This window comes from Phyllobates terribilis, unplaced genomic scaffold (genome assembly GCF_046119375.1).
Source record: "Phyllobates terribilis strain yellow unplaced genomic scaffold, ASM4611937v1 Scaffold_5__5_contigs__length_657084704, whole genome shotgun sequence".
In the NCBI taxonomy this organism is placed as follows: domain Eukaryota; kingdom Metazoa; phylum Chordata; class Amphibia; order Anura; family Dendrobatidae; genus Phyllobates; species Phyllobates terribilis.
The window spans coordinates 245,863,871-245,887,145 of record NW_027362765.1 but is presented as its reverse complement, the minus strand read 5'-3'; positions in this window follow the sequence as shown (position 1 = coordinate 245,887,145).

Sequence of the window (23,275 nt, the reverse complement as noted above, 5' to 3'; positions counted from 1 at the left end):
ACATCTGTCAAGTCAGCAGTCTTCTCCATGATTGTGGAGCCTACTGAAACAGACTAAAGGACCTTTTTAAATGCGTAGGAAGCCTTTGCAGGTGTTTTTTTGTTAATTATTCTAATATACTGAGGTAATGACTTTTGTGTTTTCATTGGCTGTAAGCCATAATCATCAACATTAACAGAAATAAACACTTGAAATAGATCACTCTGTTTGTAGTGACTCTATATAATATATGAGTTTCACTATTTGCATTTAAGAACTGAAATAGATTAACTTTTTGATGATATTCTAATTTAGTGAGATGCACCTGTATAATACTGGTGTCTTATTATGTGAAAGAGGATCTTTTTTTCATAGCCTAAGGCACTAGAGCCTCTGCTTCCCTTGGCTCCTTGAAGCTGAGAACCTGGGTGACATCTGTATTGACATGATCACGCCTAATAATGATTAGCCGCCATGATCTTGTGACAGAAGCAGCCACAGCAAGAGAATAAAAAGAAAATTGTCCATATACAGTACAGACCAAAAGTTTGGACACACCTTCGCATTTAAAGATTTTTCTGTATTTTCATGACTATGAAAATTGTACATTCACACTGAAGGCATCAAAACTATGAATTAACACATGTGGAATTATATACTTAACAAAAAAGTGTGAAACAACTGAAAATATGTCTTATATTCTAGGTTCTTCAAAGTAGCCACCTTTTGCTTTGATGACTGCTTTGCACACTCTTGGCATTCTCTTGATGAGCTTCAAGAGGTAGTCACCGGAAATGGTTTTCACTTCACAGGTGTGCCCTGTCAGGTTTAGTAAGTGGGATTTCTTGCCTTATAAATGGGGTTGGGACCATCAGTTATGTTGTGCAGAAGTCTGGTGGATACACAGCTGATAGTCCTACTGAATAGACTGTTAGAATTTGTTTTATGGCAATATAAAAGCAGCTAAGTAAAGAAAAAAGAGTGGCCATCATTACTTTAAGAAATGAAGGTCAGTCAGTTCGAAAAATTGGGAAAACTTTGAAAGTATCCCCAAGTGCAGTTGCAAAAACCATCAAGCGCTACAAAGAAACTGGCTCACATGATGACCGCCCCAGGAAAGGAAGACCAAGAGTCACCTCTGCTTCTGAGGATAAGTTTATCCGAGTTTTGATGCCTTCAGTGTGAATGTACAATTTTCATAGTCATGAAAATACAGACAAATCTTTAAATGAGAAGGTATGTCCAAACTTTTGGTTTGTACTGTATATCAGACTCTTAATCTAAATTATCATCTCCATAATAAACACTTTTATCACACCACTACCAATCCCATGGACAGTCATTAATTGTTGCAGCTGAAACACTGCTTTAAATAAACCTTCACGTCCAAATACCAGTGCAAGACACAAAAAAACTTTTAATTAATAACATTACCTGAAAAGTGGATTTCTATGGGAACCCCACACTGGATGGGTTGTGTATATGAGCTGCAAAGTTAAACCTGAAGCACTGACCTTGTGATCATTGCAGAGCAAGACTGTAAGAGAACCTGATACAAAAACATAAAGTCACAATAATAGAAAAAATAAACCAAGGAACTCTATACAAGGTCAGAATTGCACGTCCAGCCAAGACCCTTAAGAAACATCTGACTTTAGCCACAAATATGGTGTAGGTAAGAAGGGGTAACTCATGACCTCATCAAAAGTTCTATTTTTTTCTGTGAGAGAATTAACCCATTTCTATTGTAGATTTTAGAAACCATTTCACAAACTCATTGGGGATTGGCAGTTACGAAGGGCGAACACTAGATGTCACTCCTAACATGGCAAAATGTTTATCTTTAGCTATCGAAGAAGATGAACCGCATATAACTAATTATAAATTGCAATGTTTTTACTTTTCAGTATAATATTCACAATTTATTTTGACTGTGACCCTATATATAGTGATATTACTATAATTTATTTCCATACTGTGAACATCACATTTCATGGACAAGACTCTTGATTAAAAATATCTTTTATCAATGATTCCATATACAACTTCTGCTTTTGGAAACATCTGATCACAGTTGGCTAACAGAATTCTCCTATATACAAAAGAGGCAGATAAAGAAGTAAAATGGTAGATAAGCACATGAGAAATATTTAATATTACTTTTCATAAGTCCCTCAATCCTTAACCAAATGATTTTCACAAAAAGTGTCCAAATTAAGCTAATAGTACTTCCGAACAATCAATTATTACCACACAAATTTTTTTTTACCAGGATATATTATGATTACCCAGTAAAACATGAAGTACCAAAAATAATTTAAAAATAAATATTTTATTTAGACATGTTAAAATCCAAAATAGAACCATAAAAGAGAAAGGTACCAAACATGAGGAGGCAGGAGAAACAACACTGAAATCTTTGGGAAAACTTGAGTAGTCTTATGATAATTAGATTATGCTGTGGATGAAGCACTCATCACAAATAAAAGGAATATAGTGGTGTTATATATAGCAGCGTGGAGTGTCAGAAAGAGTTAATTCATAATGCCACACATTGGATCGAATCCACAGGGCAGCAGCGCTGTAGCATACTAGTGCTCTCGTGCACATAAGTGCATAGACCAGCACTATTCATTCATAGCATGACCAGCACCTGCGGCCGAAGTGATCGAACCAGTGCATATAAATAAACAAAGATCTCCCGCTGTCACTAACACCTAACACTAAATGGGTACGTTCAATACACAGGCATATCAAAACAATAAGGTATAAGGTACTTGTTCCATACCAATGTAGATGCTCCTGCTTGCTGCCCCGACGCGCACGTTTCGCATTAGCTTCTTCAGGAGGCGTGTCACACTGAAGGGTGTGCTCGTTTTTTATATGGCAACCAGCCAATGAGGGGATAGTGGGCGGAGATAAAGTCAATGCTGCTCACAGCGTGGATCCAATGGCGCGTGCGAAGACTGGGGCGGCATCCAGGAAAAGAGTCCCGTGACCGGCGGTCACGTGCTGGATGACGCTCACGCCCCCACCAACCAGTGAAAGCGAGGCGTGATCCGCATTAAAAGACCACGGTATCCAGGACTCGGGGCCGCAACAGTCCGCGCATGCGCACTCACCACAAGGAGAGCAGATCATGGATTAGAACGATGAGGAATGATTTGAATGAACGAAATAAGAGCAAGTAAAGGAAAAATAATAATAAGTAGATGAAAGAGGGATAACATAAGGCTGAATGGATGTATAAATAAAAATAGAGGAATATAAAAAAAAAATATATATCAAAAGAAAGAAATGAAGAATGAGATGAAAAAATAAAAATAAAAATAAAAATAAAAATGAGAATTATATGAATTCAAACCAAATGCGGCTTGAATACTAATATCCCAGATGCATGTACAAATAATTGGCAGATAATGATCAAACTGATAAATTAATAACACAATTAATGGTATAAAGTGACAGTACGTGCTAAAAAAGTATAGATAAGTGTTGATGTCATGAAGTGCATATATATGATTATGTATTTGAAAATCTAATACTGTGATAGCATAAAGTGACAGTGCATATATTCACATTGAATCAACATTATAAAGTGGCAATGTGTGACTCGCAATACCTAAACATTATAAAGTGACAATGCGAAATAAATTGATTGCAAAATAGATAATGTAAAGTGACGGTGCAAACACAAACTGATAGATAAATACTGGCATTATAATACGCCTATGTATACTAATACACTTAAAAATAAGGTGCAATGACAATATAAAGTGACTGTGCCATAATTACATCACATAAACATTATAAGGTGACGATGCAGAACGCCAATCAAAAAATATATAATAGATAGTCCAAAAAAAGGTTAAAATAATTTATTCCATCCAGATTCTTCATCATTTCATACACCAACAGTGGTTGGCATCTGTGCATCACGGTCTCATGGCCGTAAATGTGTCTAGATGAAACGAGGGAGAGAACGTTAAGCCTTTCTGTAGGACAGACATTTGAGTTTCAGATATGGAATGAGAAGACAAATTAATTACCTTCAAGGAATCCTCATGGGAGTTTTTATTATATGTTCTCATATTCGGTCTCCTCTTTTGAAATTGTCTTGGATTGTCTTCCGGAAATCCACAGCAACAAACTCCTTACTTCATGCATCGTCATCACATTTACAATCCACCATCAATGGCATTCCAATTGGACAATTCTTACGCATTAAAAGGATTTGTTCAAATGAGGAACAATTTGAAATTCAATCACATGAACTATCGGAACGGTTCAGGGCCAGAGGGTATAGCCATCGAGCAATTAGAAGAGGCTACCAACGTGCTAAAATTACTCCTAGGAATTCTTTGCTCTATAACAATCAACTCAGCAAAAAAATCGTCTGTGGCTGACAATCAAGTACGCCTGATTACCAATTACCACTCTCAATGGACGGAATTTAAAAATATAATTTTGAAGCATTGGGATGTCCTCTCCACTGACCCAATTCTCAAACGTATCCTACCTGATTCACCACAGATTATTGCTAAACGCTCTCGTAATCTAAATGACATTTTGGTCCATAGCCATTATGAACCAAGGGCCCAGAAGACATCTAAATACAAAAATGGCTTTTTTCCTTGCGGTCTATGTAAGGCTTGTGGCAATTTAATCAAAACAACAAACTTCAGAAACCATGATGGGTCTCGGACATTTGAAATTCGCCACCATATCACTTGTGCATCCAAAGGTGTCATCTATCTGGCTGAATGTCCCTGCAATAAAATCTATGTTGGGTTGACCAGTAGAGAACTTAAGGTAAGGACTCGTGAGCACTTCTTAGACATTGAGAAAGCCAAAACTAATACTAATGACTCTCTTCTTAAAACGATCCCCAAACATTTTAAGAGGTATCACAATTGTAACCCTCATTTATTAAAAATTAGAGGCATTGACGTAGTCACTATGGGCATTAGAGGGGGTGATTTACATAAAAGATTAGCAAAAACCGAGAGTAGATGGATATATCGGTTGGGTTCTTTGGCCCCTCAAGGCTTAAATGAGAGTTTTGGGTTTGGGGTCTTTCTGTGAGTTATATGAGTTATTTGAGATATATGAGATTTGAAACCGTATATTTTGATGTGTGCTGTTTGTCTTGATTTTAATTTTTATTCTTTTATTTCTAGTATTTGGTACCTGGGGTTTAGTACATATGGATGGGGATGAGACCGTGATGCACAGATGCCAACCACTGTTGGTGTATGAAATGATGAAGAATCTGGATGGAATAAATTATTTTAACCTTTTTTTGGACTATCTATTATATATTTTTTGATTGGCGTTCTGCATCGTCACCTTATAATGTTTATGTGATGTAATTATGGCACAGTCACTTTATATTGTCATTGCACCTTATTTTTAAGTGTATTAGTATACATAGGCGTATTATAATGCCAGTATTTATCTATCAGTTTGTGTTTGCACCGTCACTTTACATTATCTATTTTGCAATCAATTTATTTCGCATTGTCACTTTATAATGTTTAGGTATTGCGAGTCACACATTGCCACTTTATAATGTTGATTCAATGTGAATATATGCACTGTCACTTTATGCTATCACAGTATTAGATTTTCAAATACATAATCATATATATGCACTTCATGACATCAACACTTATCTATACTTTTTTAGCACGTACTGTCACTTTATACCATTAATTGTGTTATTAATTTATCAGTTTGATCATTATCTGCCAATTATTTGTACATGCATCTGGGATATTAGTATTCAAGCCGCATTTGGTTTGAATTCATATAATTCTCATTTTTATTTTTATTTTTATTTTTATTTTTTCATCTCATTCTTCATTTCTTTCTTTTGATATATATTTTTTTTTTATATTCCTCTATTTTTATTTATACATCCATTCAGCCTTATGTTATCCCTCTTTCATCTACTTATTATTATTTTTCCTTTACTTGCTCTTATTTCGTTCATTCAAATCATTCCTCATCGTTCTAATCCATGATCTGCTCTCCTTGTGGTGAGTGCGCATGCGCGGACTGTTGCGGCCCCGAGTCCTGGATACCGTGGTCTTTTAATGCGGATCACGCCTCGCTTTCACTGGTTGGTGGGGGCGTGAGCGTCATCCAGCACGTGACCGCCGGTCACGGGACTCTTTTCCTGGATGCCGCCCCAGTCTTCGCACGCGCCATTGGATCCACGCTGTGAGCAGCATTGACTTTATCTCCGCCCACTATCCCCTCATTGGCTGGTTGCCATATAAAAAACGAGCACACCCTTCAGTGTGACACGCCTCCTGAAGAAGCTAATGCGAAACGTGCGCGTCGGGGCAGGAAGCAGGAGCATCTACATTGGTATGGAACAAGTACCTTATACCTTATTGTTTTGATATGCCTGTGTATTGAACGTACCCATTTAGTGTTAGGTGTTAGTGACAGCGGGAGATCTTTGTCTATTTATATGCACTGGTTCGATCACTTCGGCCGCAGGTGCTGGTCATGCTATGAATGAATAGTGCTGGTCTATGCACTTATGTGCACGAGAGCACTAGTATGCTACAGCGCTGCTGCCCTGTGGATTCGATCCAATGTGTGGCATTATGAATTAACTCTTTCTGACACTCCACGCTGCTATATATAACACCACTATATTCCTTTTATTTGTGATGAGTGCTTCATCCACAGCATAATCTAATTATCATAAGACTACTCAAGTTTTCCCAAAGATTTCAGTGTTGTTTCTCCTGCCTCCTCATGTTTGGTACCTTTCTCTTTTATGGTTCTATTTTGGATTTTAACATGTCTAAATAAAATATTTATTTTTAAATTATTTTTGGTACTTCATGTTTTACTGGGTAATCATAACTTAACCAAATGATGCAATCTGACACATAATACCGAAAAATTACAAAGCACCAAGGACCTTCATTAATATACAGCATCAGTTATGCAACTTTAACTGTTGGAGATACAGTGCCTGTCCCTCAGTTGTCTTTTGACATGAGTTCTTGTACACTTAAGGTTAAGTGCCCACGTAGCGTTTTTGTGGCGTTTTTATGGCTGCGAAAACGCTTGTAAAACAGTCTGCCATGCAAAGCAGTTTGAATTTGGATGTGCTGTGCACATGATGCGCTAATTAGTGCGCCGAATTCGCATTGCGTTGCGAAACGCAGCATGACCATTTCTACTGCGATTACGCTGCAAATTCGCGGCCATTGAGGAACATTGAAATGCAGCAAACCCACAGGTATATGTGGATTTGCTGCGTTTCAATTAAATTCAATGGCCGCGAATTTGCAGCGTAATCGCGGTGCGTATGGTACCCGGGATGAAGAGGAGACTACAACTCCTCTTCATCCTGGTTACCACGCGGTGAAAAAAAGAAATAAAAAAGTTAAAAATAAACAAAACCTGTATATTCACCTCTCCGGCGGCCCCCGGTCTGCACCCGGCGGCGTCCTCTTTCCTAGGCGTCCCGCGGTGTACTGTCAGGACCTGCGGTGACGTCATTTAGTCACCTCATGGTCACGCGACCGCTGACGTCGGCGGTCAGGTGATGGTCGCGTGACCATCAGCTGACTAAATGACGTCACCACAGGTCCTGACAGTACACTGCGGGACGCCTAGGAAAGAGGACGCGGCCGGGAGCAGACCGGGGGCCGCCGGAGAGGTGAATATACAGGTTTTTTTTTTAATTTTAACGTTTTAATTCTCTTTTTTCTTTTACTATAAATGCTGCATTTAAAGCATCAGTTGTTCACACATTATAAATCCATGCCGGTTGCATGGATTTATATTGTGTGACCAACTTGTCAAGCACTTTCCAAGTGATGCTCAAAATCGCTTGGAAAACTGCTTGAAAAAACGCATGCGAAAACGCATGTAAAAACGCTGAAAAAACACTTCTCTCTGGCAGAAAAAACGCATGTAAATCTGCATGCGTTTTTTTCTGCCAGAGAGAGGCAAAAACGCTCTGCATCAAATCTGCTACGTGGGCACATAGCCTTAAAGACATTTATTACTCAAAGATCAAGTTAGGATACCTTCAAGACTAGGTCAGTCACTTTGAAAACTTCAATTTAGCACTTCATCCCCCTGCACAAAATTCCCCTGTAACTGGCCTCCCACATTGTGAAAGAAAACATGACTCATCAGACTAAGGCACCTTATTCTATTACTAAATGGTGCCTTTGTAAAGCTTATCTACCATTGTAGATGCCTTCAGAGAAGGACATGGGTCAGCATAGGCAATCCAAACAGCCAGTGTTAAGGTTTTGTCAGTATATGTTAGAGTAGTTCTTTGAGATTGGACCAGAAGGGCCAGAGACCGCCCTCTATAAGCTTCAATGTGCCTTTGACTTGTCCTTCGATGAACCACTTTTTGGAAAGTACTAACAACCGCATGCTGGGAACACATCACCCACAAGACCTGCCACTTTTTTGAATCGCCATTACAATTTGGCTCATGATAAAGACACTCAGATCTTTAATATTGCCCACTTTTCCTGCTTCCAACACATCAACTTCAAGAATTGACACTTTTCTTGCTGCCTATCATATCCCACCACTTTAAGAGTGTGATTGTCATATCACCTGTGATGATAATGTTATGACTGATGAACGTATATTCCACATGTGATAATATTTTAGGAGCACATTGTCTTCTTCTTTGAATTCTGCATCATGCCATCTTTGTTAGTCCAGTTTTTCCTCCAGAAAATACTAGGTTTGAAGAAATTGACAACTGTTTTTTACCATTTCCTGGTGAAGACCTCAATTCGACATGACAATGTGTCATGCAGCAAATATATTTAGTTTTTTTGCTATACCAGATGTTCTCATTATTTGTGAAACATGAGCTGCATCAATTATTGTGGTTGGTTATCTTCTTTAGAATGGATTTGCACAAGACATGTTACAATCTTTAAGGAGGTACTCTGAAGCCAGCACTAATATGAGACGTCTCATACGTAGTATGTCAAAGACATGGCATATAGATTTGTGCATATATTCAGCACAACTAAGCCTGGGTTTCCATGTTCAATCTTTTAAGCAGTTTTCGAAGCCAAGCCAGGAATGGATCATAAATTTAAAACACTGGTAACGAATAAACTTGGACTCCTACTGTTTGTGAATAAACTCCTGACTTTTGGCTTCAAATACTGTATCAGAACATAAATATGTGAACATTCCTTTAAATTTTAATGCTATTCTTTATAAAGCACCATTTTCCCCTCCACCCTCTCCCATTTCTGATTTGGGTCTGTTTCTACCACCTTATCAATGTAGTGTGTACTTTAAAAATTGAAAAAGTCTTGGCAGCATATTTAGGCTTGAGTCTGTGTGGATTAGTTATCAGCTTGAACACATTATTTTCAGTTGCCTGAAGACCATGAGCCGTCATTTATTTGGAAATCCATCCAAAACATTGTAATTAGGTTGGGATCTGGACTTGAGCCATTTTAGATGTCGTATTGTATTTCTGTTTTTTAGTCTTGCCAGAAAATAAACTTCCAAAGTCCCAATTCTCTTGTAGATTGTACCACATTTTTCTCTACTATTAAAGTGGTCGTCTGTTCTAGAATAACAAGTCTGTAGTCGCTCTGTGTGACCGCAGACTTATGAATCCTCCCAGCACATGCACTGTGCGCTGCAATGATTCGCTGGTGTCTGCAACGGGAATGGCGGTCAAGTATGCAATATGCATACTGCCAGCCAAAACCCTTTTAGTGGGTGTGGGTTTGCTCAATACAAGTGTATTTGTCGACTACAGTTCGGGCCAAGATCTTGCATATCACATACTTGACCGGCATTCTCAGCGCAAATCACTGGTGAATCCTTGCAGCGCTGGTAGGATTCGCAAGTCTACAGTCACAAAGAGTGACTGTGGACTTGTCATTCTATACTGGTCAACCTCTTTAAGACTACTACCATTTACATTTATGGACACGTGGTTAGTAAACATTGCCGTAAGATTTAGCACTCTGTAATTTTTGGCTTGCTAGAAAATAAAACTCCAAAATCTTGGTTCTATTGAAGACTGCAGCAATTTTTTTCTTTTTTCTTTATTCTACCAATTCAATTTTTTTTAAACTGATATTATCTCAATGGGGTTGTTACATTCAAAAATTCTTAGGAATGTCATAGTATGGGGTCCTTTGCTTTGGACCTATTTCTGTTAGCAAGAGCTGCTGTAATAAGTGGCTTCCACTATAGAAAAATGAGCATGGCCATGTATTACTTGCATGCCAATGCATGCATACAGGAGCCAAGTAATACCATATTACTCTTGCTGCAGCAACATAAATGTATGAGCATGCACGACTATCCCAATACCAGTTGTAGAATCTACTTGTGAGCTGATAACCAGCAGTTATTCACGTAAAGGATACTTCCAACATTTAAAGTTATCACTTATGCCATCGGCAGTAACTTCTCCAGTTGTATGCAGCACATCTTACCTGTAGAGCTTACAAGGCTCTGGCAGTTGTGTGTTGTTCCAAACTATTCACACTTGGTCGCTAACCAATACCATACTACAAGGAGGAAGTGGGAGGAGGCCTGACAGGAAGTGGTGGAGGCGGAGCCTGCCGTGTGCTGCAAGAGTTGTGCTGTGTGTGGAGAGAGCTCCTGGGAAGGGAGGAGAGCCAGGCGGAGGTGACCGAGCGGACCGGGAGGACCAGTAGGAGGCGACCGGAGGGACGAGCGCAAGAGAGCGCTGTGGCAGCGTGCAGTGCCAGCCAGCGGAGGGTGCCAGGTGGTGGTGACCAGGAGGTGATCAGGAGGACCGGTAAGAGGCGACCGGAGGGACAAGCGTGCTGTGATAGCGTGCAGCGTCCCTAGAGGAGGTGAGTGAGGGGCAGGAGGCCGCGATAAGCGGCCCTACTGAACCCAAGTGTGTACTGTACTGTATTGTATTTGTATCTGTATTGTAATTGTATTGTATTCCCTAGTCCATATTTAATTGATTACCCCCCCGTCCATATTTAATTGATCACCCCCGTCCATATTTAAATTGATTCCCCTGAACACCCCCGTCCATATTTAACTGATCCCTCTGACCACATTAAATTGACCCCCCAGTCCTCATTTAATTGATCCCCGACCACCCCCCGTCCATATTAAAGTGATCCCCCTGACCACATTTAAATGATTGACCCCCCCAGCCCATAATTGATTGATCCCCCTTGTCCTATTTAATAGATTCCCCTTGTCCACTTTTACTCATCCCAGTCCCTATCTATTTGCCTTATCCCCCACCATATTTAATTAACCCCTGTCCATAATTAATTGATTGATTCCCCAGACCACAATTAATTATTTCCCCAGTCCATATTTATTGACATTATTGATACTTATTGATCCCCAGTCCTTAGTTAATTGACCCACCGTCCATACCTATTTATTTGCTTTACCCCCCATCCTATTTAACTAAACCCCCTGTCCATAATTAATTGATTGATTCCCTAGTCCACAATTAATTATTTCCCCAGTCCATACTTATTGATCCCAGTCCATAGTTAATTGACACACCGTCCATACTTAATTAATCCACCTGACCCACTCAGCTGATCCCCCGTCCATACTTAATTGATACTTAATTGATCCCCCCTCCATACTTAACTGATCCCGCGCCGATATCTAATCGATACACTTGCACATCCCTAATTGATCCCCGTCCATACACCTATATATAAATAATTGTGTTTTGTACTTGTACATATATACTGACTGTATCCCCATATTTAGAATGACGTCCATGTTGGCCGGAGCCGTGCAGTGTACATCTTGCGCAATGTATGCATTCCCTGAGCTACCGCTCAGGGATCCATACTGCTGCGAGAGATGTGAGCATATCGTGCACTTGGAAGCCCAAATCCTGGATCTAAGTGCTCAGATAGCGGTACTGAGGAGCATCGACAACATGGAACGGAGTTTGCTGCTCACCGAGCAGACACTCAATGGGTCAACACTGGGGGTGGAGCTTAGTGGGGAAGCGCAGGCTGAACAGGCAGGGAGCTGGGTAACAGTTAGAAGGGATAGAGGGAAGAAGTATAGGAAGGCTGGTTCAGAACCGGCATTATTGGAGCACGACAGATCCTCTGACCGCCGGGGGAGTGTATGCTCCAGTAATGAGGGGGAGGGGGGAAGTGTAGGGCAGGCTAGACAGGTCCTGGTAGTGGGTGACTCTATTATTAGGGGGACAGACAGGGCAATCTGTCACAAAGACCGGGATCGCCGAACGGTGTGCTGCCTCCCTGGCGCTCGAGTCCGGCACATCGCGGATCGGGTTGACAGGTTACTGGGTGGGGCTGGCGAAGACCCAGCGGTCATGGTCCACATTGGCACCAATGACAAAGTGAGTGGTAGATGGAGGGTCCTTAAAAATGATTTCAGGGATCTAGGTAGGAAGCTTAGGGCAAGGACCTCCAAGGTAGTTTTCTCAGAAATACTACCAATCCCGCGAGCCACACAGGAGCGCCAACGGGAGGTTAGGGAGGTGAATAAGTGGCTAAAGAGTTGGTGCAAGGCAGAAGGGTTTGGGTTCATGGAGAACTGGGCCGACTTCGCTGTCGGCTACAGGCTCTACCGTAGGGACGGGCTGCACCTCAATGGGGAGGGTGCAGCGGTGCTGGGGAAGAAGATGGCTAATAGGTTGGAGGAGTTTTTAAACTAGAGACGGGGGGGGAAACCAAGGAAATAGGTGGGATGTGAGGCAAGCAAGGGGGAAGGGGAGAAGTGAATATAATGAGGGTGGAGAGGGGGGTGGGGATAGTACAGTTAGATCGTTAGAGAAGAATAGGATGCTAAATAACCCCAAAGTTTTATCTTGCATGCTGACCAACGCAAGAAGCCTGACCAATAAGGCGGATGAGCTGCGGGCGCTTATATCGGAGGAGAGGTATGACATCGTAGGTATAACAGAGACTTGGCTAGACGATAGCTACGACTGGGCGGTAAATTTAACAGATTATAGTTTATTTAGAAGGGACCGGAAACAGGGGAAGGGCGGAGGAGTCTGCTTATATGTAAAGTCACGTCTAAAGCCCAGACTAAGGGAAGATATAGGAGAGGGAGAAGAGGGGGTCAAGTCCATGTGGGTAGAGATAGAGGGGGCAAAAAATAATAATAAAATATTACTGGGGGTCTGCTATAAGCCACCAAATATAACAGAGGAGAATGAGAATCTGCTATTAGGACAAATAGACAAAGTAGCAAAACATAATGAAGTGATTGTAATGGGGGATTTCAACTACCCGGATATTGACTGGGAAACAGAAACCTGTAGATCGCAGAAAGGAAAAAGGTTCTTGACAAATATCAAGGATAATTATCTCTCCCAACTAGTGCAGGAACCAACGAGAGGGAAGGCAGTGTTGGACTTAATATTGACTAATAGGCCTGATAGAATAACTGAGGTACAGATAGGGGGGCACCTAGGTAATAGCGATCATAATATTATCAATTTCAAAATGCCCTTCAGTAGGGTTATCAATAAGGGAACAACTAAAACATTAAACTTTAGGAGGGCGAAGTTTGATCAGCTGAAAGAAAACCTTCAACTTATAGACTGGGACAAAGTTCTTAATCAAGGAAATACGAATAGTAAATGGGAAACCTTCAAAAGAATTCTGAATACTCAGTGCGAGAGGTATATACCGTATGGGAATAAAAGGGCCAGAAATAAGAGGAAACCAATATGGTTGAATAAAAACGTAAAAGGGGCGTTAAATAGCAAAAAAGAGGCATTCAAGAGATTAAAACAGGAAAACAGCAAGGAGGCACTAATGTGTTACAAGGAAAAAACGAGAACCTGCAAAAAACAAATAAAAATAGCAAAGGAGGAAACAGAGAGACGTATTGCTAGGGAAAGTAGATCAAATCCCAAACTGTTCTTTACGTATATAAATAGTAAAAGGATTAAATCGGATAATATTGGACCGATAAAAAGTGATGAAGGCAAAATCATAGAGAAAGATGAGGATAAAGCTAATCTATTAAATAATTTTTTTTCGTCAACTTTCACAAAGGAAAAAGAACTAACAGGCGAAATGAGAAGTGACAAGCTTAATCCTCCACTAAGTATGACAAATCTAACCCAAGCTGGGGTACAGAAACGCCTCAGTAACATTAAAATAAACAAATCACCAGGACCTGATGGCATACACCCACGGGTACTAAGGGAACTAAGTAATGTGATAGACAGACCGTTATATCTTATATTTAAGGACTCTGTTGAGACTGGGTCTGTACCACTTGATTGGCGACAGGCGAATGTAGTGCCAATATTCAAAAAGGGAGCAAAAAGTAACACCAGAAACTATCGGCCGGTGAGTCTGACGTCCGTTGTGGGCAAAATTTTTGAAGGCTTTATTAATGAGGCAATCATGGAGCATCTTGATGCTAATAATCTATTAACCCCGAACCAACATGGATTCATGAGAAATCGCTCCTGCCAAACAAACCTGATTGACTTCTACGAGGAGGTTAGCTCTCGAGTAGATCAGGGGGAACCAGTGGATGTCGTGTATCTCGACTTCTCAAAAGCGTTCGATAGCGTGCCACATAATAGGTTGGTATACAAAATGAGAATGATGGGGCTGGGCGAAAATGTCTGCAAGTGGGTAGCTAACTGGCTAAAGGATAGAAGGCAGAGGGTGGTTATAAATGGAATATACTCAGATTGGGTAAGCGTCACTAGTGGGGTACCACAGGGGTCTGTACTAGGCCCAATGTTATTTAATATCTTTATTTGTGACATAGTCAACGGGATAAATAGTAAAATATCAATATTTGCAGATGACACAAAGTTATGTAAAACAATTAATACAAAAGAGGATAGTGAAGACCTACAGAGGGATTTGGATAAGCTGGGTAGGTGGAGCATTAAATGGCAAATGAGGTTTAACGAGGAGAAATGTAAGGTCATACATATGGGAAGGAAAAATGGAAGTCACCAGTACTCACTGAATGGGAAATCATTGGGGAATTCAGAGATGGAGAAGGACTTGGGCATCTTGATTGATAGCAAACTAAATTGGAGTGCCCAAAGTCAGGCCGCTGCTGTAAGGGCAAACAGGGTAATGGGATGTATCAGAAGAGGTATAGCTGCAAAGGATGAGAACATTGTTCTTCCACTGTACAAAGCACTGGTCAGACCACACTTGGAATACTGTGCTCAGTTATGGGCCCCAATATATAGAAAGGATATAAATGAGCTTGAAAAGGTACAAAGGAGGGCAACAAAATTAATAAGGGGAATGGAGGGACTGCAATACCCAGAGAGGTTGGCAAAACTAGGACTATTCAGCCTGGAAAAGAGAAGGTTGAGGGGGGACATAATAAATGTGTACAAATATGTTAGGGGACAGTATAGAGACCTTGCCCGGGATTTGTTCAAAAGGAGGGATATTACGGTAACAAGAGGGCATTCACTAAGACTGGAAGAGAAAAGGTTTCAGCACCAGCATAGGAAGGGGTTCTTTACGGTAAGAGCAGTGAGAATATGGAATTCACTGAGTGAGGAGACGGTAATGTCGGATTCACTAAACCAGTTCAAGCGGGGACTGGATGCTTTTCTAGATACCAGGCAGATTTCTGCATATACTTAAAAATAGAATAAAATAGTAGGTTGATACAGGGATTTATTCTGACTGCTGGTTTCAGAGTCGGGAGGGAATTTTTCCTCAGGTGAAGATTGGCTAAATCATTTGGGGTTTTTGCCCTCCTCTGGATCAACTTTAGCAATTACAGAACTAACAGGTCGAACTTGATGGACGCAAGTCTTTATTCGGCTTTACTAACTATGTAACTATGTAACTATGTAACTAATGAGATCAGGCAGCGTTGCCGTACCCACTCTTGAAACCCATAGACTCCGTGTGACACGAAGAGTGCAGTGAACCCAGTACACCGGGCATGGGTCGGATCCTTGGCTCTGGACACGGGAAATTTGTGACACGCAGAACGCTGTGACCCCAGTACACCGGGCATAGGTCGGATCCTCGGTTCTGGTCACAGGTGGTGGTGGCCATGCCCGGTGCCTGGCACTTTAGTGCAGTGAAATATTAAGGGTAACTACCTTCCGGACAAGTACTCATCCTGCATCCACTGTGTTCTTCTGCTATGTGTGCTCTGGAAGACCAGGGAATTCCTTCAATCCCTGGGGTGTTTGTCTTCACGCTATCCTCCATGTCTCCTCAGGTTAGTGCATCACCATAAGGCCTACTGAAATGGGGAAAATAATTCCCCTACATGTTTCTTGCTGTTCTGTGGCTTAGCCCTGGCTCATCTCTAACTCTATTCTATGATTGCAGCAGTTTTGGTATCCCAAACTCCACCCACAAAACCAGTTCCCTAACTACCAGTGAAGTAGTGAGTGTAACCCTTAGGTCCAGATTAGGACCGAAACATTAAAATATTATGTTGGATTGCCATTAAAAACTTTTTGTTCATTCACTGCAAAATTGAGTGCCGAGTTTTTCTCACTTTACATTATAAGAACATTAATGTAATTCCTAATTTTGGGGCGTTACACTGCTACAGCAGCACTGCCTAATCTGAGTAGCACTAGGTCCAAATGTGCTTGGTACAATCGAGGAGTTACTGCTAATGACACAATGCAGGAGAGATACAATGCAGTACTGCTTATGGAGAATTTGATATGAAGGCTCACCACATCCATAGTCTATATAGCGTTTGTTGGCTTAGTGTGCATGGGTGCCAGTGCTCCAACAGACTGTCCACTTCACAAATATAGAGAAAAACAGGCAAGGAATAAAATAGCAGAAGCTTCTTTATTGCATAACAAAAATAGATAAAAAACATTGCAATGTAATGTGTTCACATGATAGCCATAACAGACTGATACATTTCCAGCTTAACAATAACGCCCTTACTCATAGCTGACTAGGGGCACACACTTTCACCCACCCACCCCCCAGACGCTGTGAATCACAGCTCAGCATTGTCTAAGTCTCATAGACTGCTTGCTCAACTGCGGAGCGGTGATTGTCAGCATCTGGGAGGGATGAAAGTGCACACCCCAAGAGAAGACTCGAAGAAACCCCCAATTGCACTGCAAAGCAGAGATTTCACATACTGCACTACAAAAGCAACAAATGTGAATAAATCTACAATGGAGTGATGCATCATAAAACGTAAAAGAGCAGCCGAATAAAGGGAGATCAAGGACTTTTACAAGGTATTTAACTTATTTTTTTAGCAAGTGAAAGCTCCTCTATAAATAAGAGATTGTACAGTAGGCATTGTCATTAAAGTGACTTCAAGATATTTAGTTAAGTATTGTTGTATATTGTATGGGGCTAAGAGTCGTACTCAGCAAATAGCCATAATTGCATGCAATCATACAGTTATATGAAAAATGCTTCTGCCTTGAAATGAGGTTTATTGTACTAACAGAAAATGTGCAATCTGCATTCAAACAAAATTTGACAGGTGCATAAGTATGGGCACCCTTATCATTTTCTTGTTTTAAATACTCCTACCTACTTTTTACTGACTTACTAAAGCACTTTTTTGGGTTTTGTAACCTCATTGAGCTTTGAACTTCATAGCCAGGTGTATGCAATCATGAGAAAAGCTACTTAAAGTGGCCACTTGCAAGTTGTTCTCCTGTTTGAATCTCCTCTGAAGAGTGGCATCATGGGCTCCTCAAAACAACTGTCAAATGATCTGAAAACAAAGATTATTCAACATAGTTGTTCAGGGGAAGGATGCAAAAAGCTGTCTCAGAGATTTAACCTGTCAGTTTCCACTGTGAGGAACATAGTAAGGAAATGGAAGAACACAGGGACAGTTCTGGTTAAGGCCAGAAGTGGCAGGCCAAGAAAAACATTAGAAAGGCAGAGAATAAGAATGGTGAGATCAGTCAAGGACAATCCTCAGACCACCTCCAGAGAGCTGCAGCATCAATTTGCTGCAGATGGTGTCACTGTGCATCGGTCAACTATACAACGCACTTTGCAAAAGGAGAAGCTGTATGGGAGAGTGATGCGAAAGAAGCTGTTTCTGCAAGCACGCCACAAACAGAGTCGGCTGAAGTATGCAAAAGCACATTTGGAGAAGCCAATTTATTTTTGGAAGAAGGTCCTGTGGACTGATGAAACCAAGATTGAGTTGTTTGGTCATACAATAAGGCGTTATGCATGGCGGCAAAAAAACACAGCATTCCAAGAAAAACACTTGCTACTCACAGTAAAATTTGGTGGAGGTTCCATCATGCTTTGGGGCTGTGTGGCCAATGCCGGCATCGGGAATCTTGTTAAAGTTGAGGGACGCATGGATTCCACTCAGTATCAGCAGATTCTTGACAATAATGTTCAAGAATCAGTGATAAAGTTGAAGTTACGCAGGGGATGGATCTTTCAGCAAGACAATGATCCAAAACACCGCTCCAAATCTACTCAGGCATTCATGCAGAGGAACAATTACAATGTTCTGGAATGGCCATCCTAGTCCCCAGACCTGAATATCATTGAACATCTGTGGGATCATTTGAAGAGGGCTGTCCATGCTCGGCGATCATCAAACTTTACTGAACTGTGTAGCGCCGGCGTCCCTGCCCTCTGCTAGGCAGGGACGCTGTTCCCCTCACCTCTCTGCTCCGTGCCCGGCGTCCTCCTCCCGCTCTGCTGGCAGCGCGCGCTCCTTCCCGGCCACTGTGCTTAGGGCGCGCGCGCGCACTCTCCCTCCCTCTTAAAGGGGCTGCGCGCGCCGTCCTAAGGAGTCCCCGGTCAATGGCCGGAGGACTTCACCATATATAAGGCACCTCCTCCAAAATGGAGGTGCCCGAGCAATGTTGTTGCACTGTTCACTACTCTGCTTCAGCCCTCAGGTCCCGTTGCCAGTTACCTGCCAGATACCTGCCAGATTCCTGCCAGCTTGCTGTCTTATTCCTGCCTGATTATCTGCTACCTGCCTGCTAGTCTGAGGTCCGACGGTCTGCCTTACTACTCCTGTCAGTCTGTCTAAGGACCAGCCTGTCCGCTCACCTGGGAGCGCACTTCAGCCACCTGCCTGCTTGCCTGAGGTCCGACGGTCTGCCTTCCAACTCCTGTCAGTCTGTTTATGGACCAGCTTGCCTGCTCACCTGGGAGCACACATCTGCTACCTGCCTGCTAGCCTACCTGGAGGCTCCGCCGTCACGTGCTGTGACCACCTGCCTGTCCAGTGACTCCTGCCCGCTCACCTGGGAGCGCTCATCTGCTGCCTGTCTGCTAGCCTACCTGGAGGCTCTGCCGTCACGTGCTGTGACCACCCGCCTGTCCAGAGACTTCTGCCCGCTCACCTGGGAGCGCTCATCTGCCGCCTGTCTGTTGGTCTTCCTGGAGGCTCCGCCGTCACATGCTGTGACCACCCGTTCATCCAGAGACTCTCGCCTGCTCACCTGGGAGCTCACGTCTATCATCAGCCGCCACAGGTCGTACCAACCCTTTACCCAGAGACTGCCCCGGTCACTTGCCGTGACCATCTGCTCGTTCGTCCAGAGACTGCCCCGGTCACTTGCCGTGACCATCTGCCCGTTCATTCAGAGACTGCCCCGGTCACTTGCCGTGACCATCTGCCCGTTCATTCAGAGACTGCCCCGGTCACTTGCCGTGACCATCTGCCCGTTCATCCAGAGACTGCCCCGGTCACTTGCCGTGACCTCCAGCTCGTTCACTCAGAGACTGTCCCGGTCACCTGCTGTGACTTCCTGCCCGTCTTCCCTGGTCGCCACCCGCTCCCTTACAAGGACCGCCCCCTTGTATAGTAGCTCAGAGGTTCCGCCTCCCAGACCCGTTACAAACTGGAATTGTTTTGTAAAGAGGAATGGTCAAAAATACCTTCATCCAGGATCCAGGAACTCATTAAAAGCTACAGGAAGAGACTAGAGGCTGTTATTTTTGCAAAAGGAGGATCTACTAAATATTGATGTCACTTTTCTGGTGAGGTGCCCATACTTATGCACCTGTCAATTTTTGTTTGAATGCAGATTGCACATTTTCTGTTAGTACAATAAACCTCATTTCAAGGCAGAAACATTACTGTGTCCAACAGTTATTACATATATCAAACTGAAATAGCTGTTGCAAAAACACCAATTTTTATAAAACATTAAGCTTAAGATTAATAGGGGTGCCCAAACTTTTTCATACAACTGTATATCTTACACACTTTGCATTTTGTATTTATGTAAAAAATATAAAAATAATGTATATACAGTATATATATGTACCAAATATATACAGTATATGTATAAATCTATAATATAACAGTGGATGCGGGTCTCTGTCCGAAGCCTTGATAGACTGCACATGCGTGACGCGCAGTCTGGCTCCAGACAGAAGACGGCATACAGCCGTTACAGGTAAGAGGAGGTGTATGGCGTCGGAGATCGCGGTATGCGTAGGCACTGAACGCACACTGCGATCTCCGGCGCCATACTTACATACTTACCTGACCGGGAAGAGCGTTGCCGCGGTGCCTCTCTTCAGCGGAGACCGGGGGCGGAGTGAGACGTCAGATCGGCGGTGCGCATAGCGCTATCCGGCGCCATTTTATTGAAGACACATTTACAGTGTGTCTTCAGTAAAATGGCGCCGGACAGCGTGGTGCTCTGGCGCCGGACAGCACGGTGCTCTGGCGCCGCACTCCTCCCTCGGCCTCGGGCAGAACAGGACGCTGCAGCGCTGGAGTACAGAGAAGAAAGGTGAGTATAACTGTTTATTTTTTTGGGGATGTGTGTATAGTGGGGGGGTGAGGGGAGCCACGCATACCGGGATTAGGGGAGCCATGCATACCAGAATAGGGATGAGGGGAGCCATGCATACCAGAATAGGGATGAGGGGTGCCACGCATACCGGGATTGGGGATGAGGGGTGACACGCATACCAGGATTGGGGATGAGGGGTGCCATGCATACCAGGATTGGGGATGAGTGGTGCGATGCATACCAGAATAGGGATGAGGGGTGCCACGCATACCAGGATTGGGGATGAGGGGTGCCACGCATACCAGGATTGGGGATGAGGGGTGCCACGCATACCATGATTGGGGATGAGGGGTGCCACGCATACCAGGATTGGGGATGAGGGGTGCCACGCATAACAGAATAGGGATGAGGGGTGACACGCATACCGGGATTGGGGATGAGGGGTGACACGCATACCGGGATTGGGGATGAGGGGTGCCACACATACCAGGATTGGGGATGAGGGGTGCCACGCATACCGGGATTGGGGATGAGGGGTGCCACGCATACCGGGATTGGGGATGAGGAGTGCCACGCATACCGGGATTGGGGATGAGGGGTGCCACGCATAATGGGATTGGGGATGAGGGGAGCCACGCATACCGGGATTGGGGATGAGGGGTGCCACGCATAGCAGAATAGGGATGAGGGGTGACACGCATACCGGGATTGGGGATGAGGGGTGCCACGCATAGCAGAATAGGGATGAGGGGAGCCATGCATACCAGAATAGGGATGAGGGGTGCCACGCATACCGGGATTGGGGATGAGGGGTGCCACGCATAATGGGATTGGGGATGAGGGGAGCCACGCATACCGGGATTGGGGATGAGGGGTGCCACGCATAACAGAATAGGGATGAGGGGTGACACGCATACCGGGATTGGGGATGAGAGGTGAGACGCATACCGGGATTGGGGATGAGGGGTGCCACGCATACCAGGATTGGGGGTGAGGGGTGCCACGCATACCGGGATTGGGGATGAGGGGTGCCACACATACCGGGATTGGGGATGAGGAGTGCCACGCATACCGGGATTGGGGATGAGGGGTGCCACGCATAATGGGATTGGGGATGAGGGGAGCCACGCATACCGGGATTGGGGATGAGGGGTGCCACGCATAGCAGAATAGGGATGAGGGGTGCCACGCATACCGGGATTGGGGATGAGGGGTGCCACGCATAGCAGAATAGGGATGAGGGGAGCCATGCATACCAGAATAGGGATGAGGGGTGCCACGCATACCGGGATTGGGATGAGGGGTGACACGCATACCAGGATTGGGGATGAGGGGTGCGATGCATACCAGGATTGGGGATGAGTGGTGCGATGCATACCAGAATAGGGATGAGGGGTGCCACGCATACCAGGATTGGGGATGAGGGGTGCCACACATACCAGGATTGGGGATGAGGGGTGCCACGCATACCATGATTGGGGATGAGGGGTGCCACGCATGCCAGGATTGGGGATGAGGGGTGCCACGCATAACAGAATAGGGATGAGGGGTGACACGCATACCGGGATTGGGGATGAGGGGTGACACGCATACCGGGATTGGGGATGAGGGGTGCCACGCATACCGGGATTGGGGATGAGGGGTGCCATGCATACCGGGATTGGGGATGAGGGGTGCCACGCATACCGGGATTGGGGATGAGGGATGCCACGCATACCGGGATTGGGGATGAGGGGTGCCATGCATAATGGGATTGGGGATGAGGGGAGCCACGCATACCGAGATTGGGGATGAGGGGTGCCACGCATAGCAGAATAGGGATGAGGGGTGCCACACATACCAGAATAGGGATGAGGGGTGCCACGCATACCAGAATTGGGGATGAGGGGTGCCACTCATACCTGGATTGGGGATGAGGGGTGACACACATACCAGGATTGGGGATGAGGGGTGCCACGCATAATGGCATTGGGGATGAGGGGAGCCACGCATACTGGGATTGGGGATGAAAGGTGCCATGCATACCAGAATAGGGATGAGGGGTGCCACGCATACCGGGATTGGGGATGAGGGGTGCCATGCATACCAGGATTGGGGATGAAAGGTGCCACGCATACCAGAATAGGGATGAGGGATGCCACGCATACCAGAATAGGGATGAGGGGTGCCACGCATACCAGAATAGGGATGAGGGGTGCCACGCATTCCGGGATTGGGGATGAGGGGTGCCACGCATACCAGGATTGGGGATGAGGGGTGCCACGCATACCAGGATTGGGGATTAAAGGTGCCACGCATGCCAGAATAGGGATGAGGGGTGCCATGCATACCGGGATTGGGGATGAGGGGTGCCACGCATACCGGGATTGGGGATGAGGGGGTTCCATGCATACCAGGATTGGGGATGAAAGGTGCCACGCATACCAGAATAGGGATGAGGGGTGCCACGCATACCAGAATAGGGATGAGGGGTGCCACGCATACCAGAATAGGGATGAGGGGTGCCACGCATTCTGGGATTGGGGATGAGGGGTGCCACGCATACCAGGATTGGGGATG